General features: G+C 48.2%; 1 long non-coding RNA gene across 1 annotated transcript; it reads left to right on the forward strand.

The window, feature by feature from the left end:
* Positions 1-516: 516 nt before the first annotated feature.
* LOC109373548 (uncharacterized) lies at positions 517-11,450 on the forward strand. The gene is made up of 4 exons (XR_002122248.1): positions 517-1,442; positions 2,942-3,251; positions 6,029-7,996; positions 10,307-11,450. It is a non-coding gene; the product is annotated as an uncharacterized LOC109373548 (long non-coding RNA).
* The last annotated feature ends 33 nt before the right edge of the window (positions 11,451-11,483 follow it).

An 11,483-nucleotide genomic window follows, 5' to 3' on the forward strand; every position in this document is an offset into this window, starting at 1 on the left:
ATGTTGCTAACCGTTTTTTTGATATCAGAGGGAGTCTTCATTATGAATTTGTACCAACTGGGCAAACAGTTAACCAAGTTTACTATTTGGAAGTGCTGACAAGGCTGCATGAAAAAGTTAGATGACCTGAACTTTTAGGCCACAATTCATAGCTCTTGCATCACGACAATGCACCAGCTCACATGGCACTGCCTGTGAGGGAGTTTTTAGCCAGTCAACAAATAACTGTATTAGAACACCCTCCCTACTCACCTGATCTGGCCCCCAATGACTTCTTTCTTTACCCGAAGATAAAGGAAATGTTGAAAGGAAGACATTTTTATGACATTCAGGACATCAAAGTTAATACGACGACAGCTCTGATGGCCATTCCAGAAAAAGAGTTCCAAAATTGCTTTAAAAGTGGATGAGGCGCTGGCATCGGTGCATAGCTTCCCAAGAAGAGTACTTCGAAGGTGACCATAGTGATATTCATCAATGAGGTATGTAACCCTTTTTTTAATGAGTTCATGAACTTAATTATCTGACCTTGTATGCTTCAAATAACAATCAGGCCCAGTAATGTGGACAGTGAGTTTGCAGAGGACCAGATAGAATGCAGCGGGACCAATTAGGAGGCTACTTCAGTGACCTAGGAGAAAGAAGATAAGGACCTCAGTGAGAGAGTGGAGCTGGGCATGGAGAAGAGGGGGCATGAGAGGAAATTGTTGGAAGTAAAAATGCTCAGGGCTCTGATTGGCTGGATGTGGAGCAGCACAGAGTCCCAGGTTAGGCTGTGCTGCCTGGCCAGATGACTGTGCCAGTCTGGGGCAGGGGACTGCAATGCAGAGGCAGCTGGAGGTGGAGGCGCAGCCCTTCCTGGAGGAAAGGATGGCCAGTGTTCCCTCTCAGGGCCCTTTCCAGATAGAGTTGTTTATGCTGGGCTGGAGGAAGCTGTCATCTGGAGACATCAAAGACCTGCGAGCAATTCAACCCTAAGAAACAACTGGGGATTCCTGATACAAATGCAACAACTCCTTCGGTTGGAGGGGAATGAATTTTCAAAATAAGGCCAAACAAATCTCAGCATGGCAGAATCAGTATCTAGAGGTGTATAGAACTGCTGATCTCCTGAGAGATAAGAGGAGAGATTTGCTCTTGGGTCTCATCCCCTGCCGTTCTCTTTCCACACCCTTGTCGTTCCCCCACATGCACGCACACATGCGCACACACACGTGCACACATGCGTGTGCGCTTCATCATCCCTCAACTTCTCACCTCCCCCAGACACACCAGGCCCTTTCGCACTCCCTCTTTGCACCTGCTGTTCTCTCTGCCTGCAGAGTCCTTCCTCCTTCTCCACTGGGCAAAATGTATTTCTTCTTCCAGCCAACCCAGATGCCAGTCCTCTCTGATGTCCAGCCCCACTGCCCCAGGCATCTGTGCCATGCTTCCCCCTCGTGGTGAGTTCCTCTGAGGTCTTTTGTCAGCACCAAACTGAACTCCTGAGTCTTCTTTATCTTGGCTTCCCTGGCAACTGCACAGGTCTGACCGTCACTGGTGTTCAAAAACCCCTTGTAGAATGAACAAGCACATCCCTGGAGATGGGCCACGTGCACCTTTCCCAGCCCTGGTCCTGAATCCTGCACGTCATTGAGGAGGATCATCTCTGCCCTGAGCATGCTTCCTTGCCACCTGGGAAATGAAGCCCCAACACACATGTATACCACGCATACACAGAGATATGCACATACACACGCACACCCATACACACATATACATGCACACACACATGCATGCACAACACACATGCACTCACACACACACACAAGACAAGGACCATAAATGTGGTGCCTGCATTTACTCTCAGTTCTACACGAACAGGTGTGTCTATTCTCTGAAATCGGCCTTCATTTTATTCCCATTTTACAGATGACGGCTCTGCCTTCAGGGAAGGCAACAGCTCTTCTGGGCTGTTTAACATCTTCAGGGCAAAATGAGTAGGTGAATGAGATCATCTGGGGTTCTGCCCTTACTGAGATTCCCCAGGCTGACCACAGCTGGAGGCCCATATTAAGGCCCCAGAGAGCAAGGCCTTTGGTCATTTGTCAGGTGGCCTGTGCAGTCCCTCTGACTGGCTACTAGAGCAGGAGGAGACTGACCATGGTGACCCAGCTTGTCAGCCTCCTGGGCACCTTCACTGCCTCCCTCCGGCTAGGCGCCTTGATCTGGCAAAGATGGTGCTCATACCAGGGAAATAGAAAATGGTCAGGAGGGGCTGGAGCTATTGTCCTGGTCATCACTATCCCCATCATTATTATTATGCAATTAATAACAACAGCAGTGACAGAGGTACAACAAGCTCTTACCTGGCATTTGAATTGTGTTGCACACTGTGCTAAGGCTTTATATGCATTCCTATTTTTAGTCTTTACAGCACTTCTATCATCTCCATCTATCAGTTGAGAAAAAAACAAAGGCACAGAAAAGTTCAGCAATTCTCTCAAGATCATTAGCAGAGCTGGTCCTTGGAACCAAGCAGTCTGACCCCAGGGCTCCTACTCATAAATATTACTTTGTGGAGAGGCGCAAAGGCCGGCCAGTACCCTGCCGATCTGTGAAGGGACAGAGTGGAAAATGAGAGGCCTGCAGAAGGCCAGAACCTGCTCAGTGCTCTAACCTCTGCTCATCTTCCCAGGCTTCTCCAGCTCCAGCAGGGCTGGGTGTCCGCTCCTTGGCAGGTGACTGGGGGTGCTGGGTAGGTGAGCTGCGGTGCCTCTGCCCACTCTCAGCCCCTGGTCCCTATCCTCGCAGTGGTAGCCGTTGGATTGCTGCCTCTCTTGGATGCCTGGATCACTGCTGTCTGGAGCCTAATCCCCGTACTGGTGGTTTTGGTTGCTATGGTAATTGAATTCACTTAAAGTTGTCTCCAAGCTCGTCTGTCTACCTCTTCTGCCCACAGCTGGAAGAGCACGAGCCCAGGCTGAGAGCAAGAAGGAAGGCTTGGTGGCCTGGGAGGCCTGAGTGCTTTTCCTGATCCAGGTGTCCTCCTCAGAGGCAAATAGAGGAGAGAACCATGGAGACATGACCCTTCCCAGTCTCCTTCCATCGTTCTCTGTGCTGTCTCTCTCCTTTCTGCGTACTCTGGAATTAGACAAGCTGCAAAGGCAGGAGCTGGCAACACCACTGCGGGGGGCACTCTGAGAGCATCTTTTGTTCCTCAGCATTTCGTTTACTCATTCAACAAACAGTGAGAGTGGACTGTGTTCTAGGTAATGTTGTTTGTCTCTGGATGCTGGGGTCTTTCTGGGGGCAGCTCAGGATCCAGGGCTACAGGAAATGCCCCCTTGAGAGCACATTTCCACATGGATACCACTCTGAGATTTTAGGGGAATGGCCAGCCAGGGTGGGACCCTGACAGGGAGATCAAGGATTATGAGTAAGTTCTCTTTCCTCCTTTCTCTGCTGGAGGGAGTTTCATCAGACTGAGCTGAAAGCATCTTGGGACTTGAGGGGCAAAACATATTCGCGCCCTGTACCATTCTCATGTGGGAGAAATTCTGGCACATAAGGTAAATAATAAGGGAGGAAGCCAGTGACGAAGAGCTGCCTGAGGAGTGTATGGGATTGACAGACCCTCCCCCAACCAACACCACTATGCTTGGATGATAAGGGACTGGCGCAAAGAAACCTACACACAGTAGATTATGGGTGACTGCATGTTTGCAGGTCTCAGCCTTTTAAGTAATAGCTGTATGAAGCATGCAAAAATCACACTTATACAGCTTCAACTGTGTGCCAGGAGCCGTGCTCTAGCTGGGAAGACAAGGATGACTGACATGGCAGAGACTTTTGAGGTGCTTGCAATCTGGAAGGGTGACAAATGAGCAAAGCAAAGGGTGTGTCCTATAAGAGGGGGAAGAGCAATACATTCTGGGAACCCAGAGCGGAGACAAGAGGGAAGGCGTGTCCAGGAAGAGTGTGCACAAGGCGGGGTGTGTTGGGTTGTGTTTCTCAGGGTGAGAAGGAGTTCTCGAGACAGAAAGTCATTCTGTGCAAAGACAAGAGCATGAGCAAAAGCACAGAGGTGTGAAAATGAGCAGCATGTCTAGTGGTGGGCGTGCAGGCTGAGCGAGGAGAGCAGCAGGGAGCCGAGCAGGAAAGGCCAGGTGACGCGAAGTCCAGTTGGGTTGCATCCTGTAGACCGTCATGGGAAGATCTGTGTTTCAGCAAAACAACTCTAGCAGGTAAGAAGGGAGGTAGACATGGGTGATCAGGGGACCTGAACTGGGCTGTTGAACCAGCAATAAAACAGACCCAGCCAAGAAGGGAAAGCAGCAGTCTGTGGCTCTGGTGAGGGATTGGCTGTGGGCGTGTGTACGCAGGAGGAGGGCAAGTGTTGGAGGAAGCGGAAGAGTCAGAGAAGTCTGTGCATAATGTCGGGGTGGGGAACGGACTGAAATAAGGTGCCAAAGGCACCAGCTCTGGGAGCTCTGTTTGGGATGGGTGAGTAAGGTGTCTGGTAGAGTCAAGGGCAAATGCCCAGTGGGCAGAAGGAAGAATATTTCCAGCACTTGGGAGAGAGCTGCTTGTTGGAAATGTGTGTGTGGGGAGCATGAGCGTAGAGGTGACAGCTGAAGTGGGAAAAGATGTCACTGCCCGGGGAGAAGGCACAGAGAGGCACGAGAGGAGACAAACACAGCACTGTGGAGAGTGGGCCAAGCAGGGCAGCCAGCATCCTTCAGGATGGCGGGGGAGTGACCTGGAGTCTGCGGCCGATCCGATCGGAGAAGGCAAGCACCCACATGGCGTGGGCTTCAGAAAAGGTGCTGCAGAGAGCAAGTTGTGGAAATTTGGCCTAGAGCAGTGGCTCTCAAACTTAAGTGTGCAGCAGGAGGTCTTGTTAAAACACTGATCATTGGGCCCCACCCCCAGAGTTTCTAATTCACTAAGTCTGGGGTGGAGCCCAGGAGTTTGCATTCTCAACAAGATCCAAAATGCAAAGTGATACTGCTGGTCTGGGGACCACATTTGGAGAACCATCAAGTCTGTGGTCTAGATTGATAAACCCACACTGAGGAGGTTCAAATGCAAATTCATCTACTCTTTATCATGGCGCACGTTGGACATGAGGGGAGAAGGCTGGGCTTTGGTTCGAGAACAGAGGTGGAGGAAAGGGTGAACGATGTAAGGCAGCTCCCTGGAAGTAGAATAGATGCTACTGAGGATACAGGGATGGAGATGGGGAGGGGCATTGGCAAGGGAATGGCAGGTCAAGGAAGGCTCCAGTTATGATGACACAAGAGGAGGGTGTCCTGAGGAACTACAGCTGTGGCCAAGACAATGGGTCATGTGAAGAGGAAGGTGATGAATTAGGGAGAAAGGAGTATGGGGGTTAGAACCAGCCTCAGGGTTCTGTTTAGCATCCTGGCCAAACGTCTAGAGCCTCCCCACTCCATATCTGCATCCCTTTCCCCAATCCCTCCCTTCTAACCTCCAGAGTCATTGCCTCAGGCCTTCCCAAGCATAACTGAGGCAGCTTCCCTATCTCCTGGGCCATTTCTCATGGGGGCTGCTCTGAGGGCAAGAAGACCTGGTGCTTGTTTTATTTTGCCTCCAAGATCTCAGATCAGGGACCTGAGTCACCCTGAGGAGGATCCTGACCTCAATGCCAGGCACCCTCTTGGGCTGACCCACCCTGCTGGGGGAGGCACAGAACTTGAGTCTTATTTTCTATCAGTGGAGCAAGTCCATAAAGAAAATCCAGTTCATCGGGGTTCAGGAGAACATTACCAAGATAGACGAGACTCCATGGGCAGTATTTAATTATGAGCAGGCAGAGCAAATAGGAGGGATGTAATAAAAATGCTAATCAGGGAAGAAAAAAAAAACACGTTTCGGTTTCTTCTAGAATAGACTAAAGCTATCCTCCCCCTTTCCTCTTCCAGACCCCAAATATGTGTGCAGGCCTGGTTCTGACTGTGAGTTAATGACAAGTGAGTCCCTTTCAGCCCCAATTCACAGCCTCTTCCTGCTTCCATCCTTCCAGCCTCCCAGTTCCTAGAAGATCTGACCCAGAGGGAGGGAGGCTGGCTTTCCTTGCAAGCACACGGCTTCCACTTCAGCCAGGAAGAACCAGCAGGGAGCTTGGAAAGTCAATGAAGTTATTATCCAGGGCTCAATTCCATGTCTCAGGGAGCACTTTAGGAAGCGACCAGCTCCCCTTTCAGCAGCACATCCAGAATCTACACAAGGAGAGAGCTGGGAAGAGCCCGGAAACCAGCCTGGACTCATCAGCCTCCAAGCCTGGAAGCCAATCCAACTCAGAGCCACTTAGGAAGAGATTGGGGACACTCCGCCAGTTCCAAAGCCTTATGTTCCCAATTGCATTCAACTTGGCTAAGCTCGACTTTGAAGCTCAGGATTTTGCAGGCCATTATTTCGTCTTGCTATCAAGTCGGCTGACTCCTCACATAGTCGGATCCTATGAATCCTGGGTCCTCCATTGCTTGCTTGCTCAACTTCCACACTGCTGCCAAAGACAAATCTATTTCTACCATTTCCTTTAGTCTCTGGATGCCTGGGCCCAGGTCTCATGTTTGGTTTAGGTAAAACTTGCTTTCTTCACAGCCACAGGGAGCTTGACTCTGCCCAGGCCCTTTTCCCTAGGCTGACCTCTTGTGTTTACTTGGCTCACCCATCACCCTGGCTAGTGTCCATGCAATTTACTGCTCTCTTGATTAGTCTCTCTCTTGTCTCCTTAAATCTTGTGCCGCCATGAGCTGTTCAGCAGGGGCAGGAATTAGCCTGAGGTTTGCCTGGTATGTCATCCTAGATTGTCTCCCCTCTCTGCACACCACGAGGGGACAGCACCCACTCCCTCAACTCCTGCCTACTGTCTCTTCCTAGAAAAGTACCTGTTGGATAAACGGTTTGTATGCCAGCTCCCTTATCTGCTATGGGATCTTGGACAAGTTACTTAACATCTCTGGGCCTCAGTTTCCTCATCTAACAAATGGAGTAGACCACATTACCTACTTCAGATTTGTTGCAAGAATTGAAGGTAAATTCATACAAAGCCCTTAGAAGAGTGCCTGCCACATAATAAGCGCTCAGAAAATGTTATCTCTTGTCATCATCATCATTGCTATGATATTTATTATGAAGGTCAGTGACTGTCTTTATTTGCCTATATGTCCAGGTACTTGGTACAGTGTCTGGCATGAATAAACACTCAAGAATCACTGAATCAATGGATAAATGTACTTTTAAGCTAATTCTTCCAAAGATATTACACTTCCCAGAAAATTTTAAATTTAAATTTAAAGAGCGGATCTGCACATTGATGACAATGCTAAGGAATAAATGGCTGACAGTGCGATTCCAGGAGTCTCTGGGGAAGGGATTTAGAGTTAATGGTTGTTTTATGTCAACTCAGGCAGTCAATTACTCAAAATATTGCTACCCCGGGTCAGTAGTTCATCGTCCCTACAGTGGCATTTCCCTCCAAACTCTAAAGCAGTAAAATTGTAGAAATCAGCAAGGGAATAGAGGAGACGAAGGAACCCTCCAGGCTACAGGAACACCGTTTCCTGGGTCCTCCCTGGGCTCCAAGTCATCGCAACCTGAGTGTGTGCTGACGCTGGAAAGCCCACGGGGGCTTGTTCTCGATGAGACAGAAGGAGAGTGCTGCAGGCCAGCGGCCTCAGACCCTTCCGTGACGGGGTTCCTAGATTCCAGTCCTTGACTCTCCTGGGAGAACCTGGCCCCTTCCACACCTCGCCAGAGAGTTCTGGTAGTGGAGAGTGGAAATATCTTACCTAAATGTCACTGGAAGGCTGTGCTGTGAATCTGCTCTGAGCGGTTGGGATGGGATCTCGGTTGGAAGACACTGTCCATTTCAAATTCAGAAGCGGGGAGTGAATGCAGGCCTGGGAGCAGCAAGAGTCCCCCCCATGGTATCACAGCCCGTGATACCTTCGTAGACGTCATCACATATGCTGCTCACAACAGACAAGTGAGTGGGTTGGGTCCTTTATTTCTTTTTCTTTCTTTTGGTATTCTTTTAAAATAGATTATTTTCACATGGTTCAAAATTCAAAGGATCCTGAAGTCTATGTGGTGGAAAGCCCATCGTCTCTCTCTGCAGCCACCCACATCTCCCCCTTAGCAACCAGCACCAGTTCCCTGAGAAACCTTCCAGAGGCATTGGGTTGTCGGAAAAGTCATTATGTATGTTTTCTATGTTTTTCATTGCAAAAATGCATCATGACTTTTCCAACAACCCAATATTTTATGCACATACAAATATATATATATATACTGGGGGTGCCAAAAATGTATACAAGTGGACATTTTGGTCAACATTGCTCAAGCAGTACTTCGCCATAATCAGAAGTGTCTGGACACTGTTGGTGACCACTTTGAGCACCTCTTGTAATTGCAGAAGTCAAACGTGACTTGTATTTATCTTTTGTTATTGGTATATATTGAGTATTACAATTTTAATAGTTTTTCCTTTCTTAAAATGTGTATGCATTTTTGGGGCACTATATAAACACACACACACACACACACACACAATCTCTCCCTTCTTTACACAATGGAGAGAGTTTGCTTTACACACTGTTATCCATCTTGATTTTTTTTCAGTTAATAATATATTTTGGAGATTATTTGATATCAGTACATACAGACTTACATCATTCTTTTTGTGGCTACATGGTATTCTATTCTACAAATCCGTTTCTTTAACAACCCCATTTAAGACTTTTCAATCTTTAACTTTTGCAAATAGTGCTATAATGAATAACCTGTGGGCAGGTATATCTGTAGGGTATATGCAAGTGTACCTGAAGATAAATTTCCAGAAGAGGAGTTGTTTGGTTAAAGGCTTTATCAATTTGTATATATGATAGTTATTGACAAATTGTGTTCCATTAATAGCCCAGTTTTTTAGAGACAACAAAACTGGAGCTTAAGGAGGGTAAGTAATTTGACTAAAGTCATATATAGATTGTAAATAAAGAAATTGAGCCCAAAGAAATCAGGAACATCAGGCAGATTCATGAACTATAATAAAAAATCTACAGCTTCACATATTAAACATTAAATAATGTGGATAGAACTTTGAGAAAGCCATATAACCTACCTTGGGGGATCCTAGAGTCTAGAAAGATAGAGACATAAGTAAAGTAGCATCTTGGGTTTAGCATATGAATAAAGGATGAGATACAAGGAGATACAATGAGAACATTGGAAGGTCCCCGATCAGCTTTGACTTCCTGAAAGAGGAGGCATTTAAGATGACATTAGTTAATCTAAAATGTCCTCTCTAACATTCCTTATGACTTCCCTCTTCTTCGACCCTCACTATTTCCTGCCCCAAACCTTTTATCAATGTTATTGATAAGTAGCAAAATGGATTGCCTTGTGAGAGCATGGCATAGTTGGAATAGTAATAGAGGCTACCATGCACTGAGTTCCCACTGTGTGCCAGACTGTGCTTCCTGGCTCAGCCATTAACTAGCTGTGTGCCCTGGAGGAGGTAACATCTCCCATGTGTGCATTTGCGCTCACATCTCTAAAATAAAATGGTTAATCAGGTGATCCCTAGCTCCCCGCCAGTTCTCACATGCTCTATCTCCTTCTAAGATCACGGAAGCCTCCACTGGGGGATGGTGGACACGCAATTGTCCAGGAGTGGGAGATTAGGGGAAAGGAGTACAAGGAATGACTAGCTCTCACCCTGGCAAATCAGCAAATCACACTGGAAATTAGATTTTGAGAGAAGATTTTATACATATCAGATAAATAATAACACTGACAATACCTTCTGTTATATTATTCCAAGGTGATTTCATAACCTATTTCATGTGCTGTTCATAACAGTGATGGGAGGGAGGGAGTTAGGGAGGCACTAGTGTCTTCTGGAGGTTGGGGAAACTGAGGTTGGGCCAAGGTAGATTACTCAGCTTGTCCCATGTGGGGAAGTGGTGCAGCCCGGTCTTCTGTCCTGACACCTGACTATTCTGTTCTGTGATTCCATACTCACCGGGAGACATGATTCCGGTTGGGGGCCATCCCATGAGCCCCAGGGGCCTTTGAAGTACGGCCCCACCTCCCTCAGCACCCTCCCAGAGCACACTAAGTCTTTCCCTGGATGCTGGGACTAGGGCTTTATTTCCATAGAGTGAGTCTAACAAGGCTTGTGGGGACTCAATGCCAATCAACCTGGCTGCTTGGCCTTTGACTCAGCTGTGATGAGAAGACTTCTGCCCGTCCTGGTGCCAGCCTCCACTCCCTCTGCAACCTGTCTTATCTGTAGCTCCTCTGTGCCTGGGCGCTGCCTTGCTCTGTGGGTCCTTCCTGTGCTGGGAGTCCAGCCCTGCTCTAGGGCCCTGCCTGAGGCTGCAGGACCTCCCCTGGAACCACTGTGCATTGCCTGTTTCCGGGGCCCTTCTTCTATCCTCTGTTCAACAAGTAGACACCATCCACTGGGCCTCCCTGATGCCAACCACCAGGTAGGATGACTGTGCAGCTACCATGACACTTTTTCCAAATAATTCTCTGCCTGCTGGGCTGCCTGCCTCCCATAGCCTATCCCTAAGCTGTTCACCCACAATGGTGGGTCCCAGTTCCAGGCCCAGTCTGGGTGATCTGCTGATAATCTCTAAACTGTTTTTGAGAGCCTTCCCCTCACCCACCCCACTCAATCAAAGCTGGAAGCTGATGAGCTGGGTAACCCAGGCCAACTTGCTATCTGACCCTTTCTGGGGGCCTATTAGCCCATCTGAGAAAGTGACCCCTAGGTTCCCTTTCCTTGCAGGTATGAATAAGAACACAGCCATTTGGGGCCCCTTGAGGGAAGGCTCTGTCTGAAAACAGATGTGATTACTATTTTCATCACCTTTTTAATCCTTTAATCACACATTTGCAGCAAGGAGCCTGGGCAGGGTCAGTCCATTTATATAAACAGCAGGATAAATGAGGCTCTGTGCTATATGCCAACCACACTTAATGGAACCATAAGAATTGCTGGCCTTTTGTGAGCAGAAAACCGAATACTCCAGGTATTTATTCCAAAACAGCCCACATCCAAGTGGCTGGGACCTGTGCTCACATTATGACGGCTTTAACAGAGACATGTCATCCTTCCAGGACCATTGGGGATACTCTGTCCACGGGCTAGACAGCATGGAAGGACAAGGTCTCTGGGTAGTTGACTGCCCCTGAACAAGGAACCTCCCATGTCTCTGGCCCTTGGGTCTTGGAAGTATTATTCTGGAAGCCTGCCCCAACCAGGAACGGGGAAGCAGTCTAAGAGGTTTGGAGGCCATTGTTTGGAATGGGTCCCTAGTAGATAGAGGGTTGTTGCTTTCTTTTGCAATAGCAGGAGGATGGGACAAATGGTCCTAGGACTCTAGAAGGGGATGGGGAGCATCCCTCCAGGACTTCTCCATGTGTAACTGAGGCTGTCAACCAGCAGCCAGTTGGCAGAGGCA

The sequence above is a fragment of the Hipposideros armiger genome, unplaced genomic scaffold (genome assembly GCF_001890085.2).
Source record: "Hipposideros armiger isolate ML-2016 unplaced genomic scaffold, ASM189008v1 scaffold_732, whole genome shotgun sequence".
NCBI classification, from domain to species: Eukaryota; Metazoa; Chordata; class Mammalia; order Chiroptera; family Hipposideridae; genus Hipposideros; species Hipposideros armiger.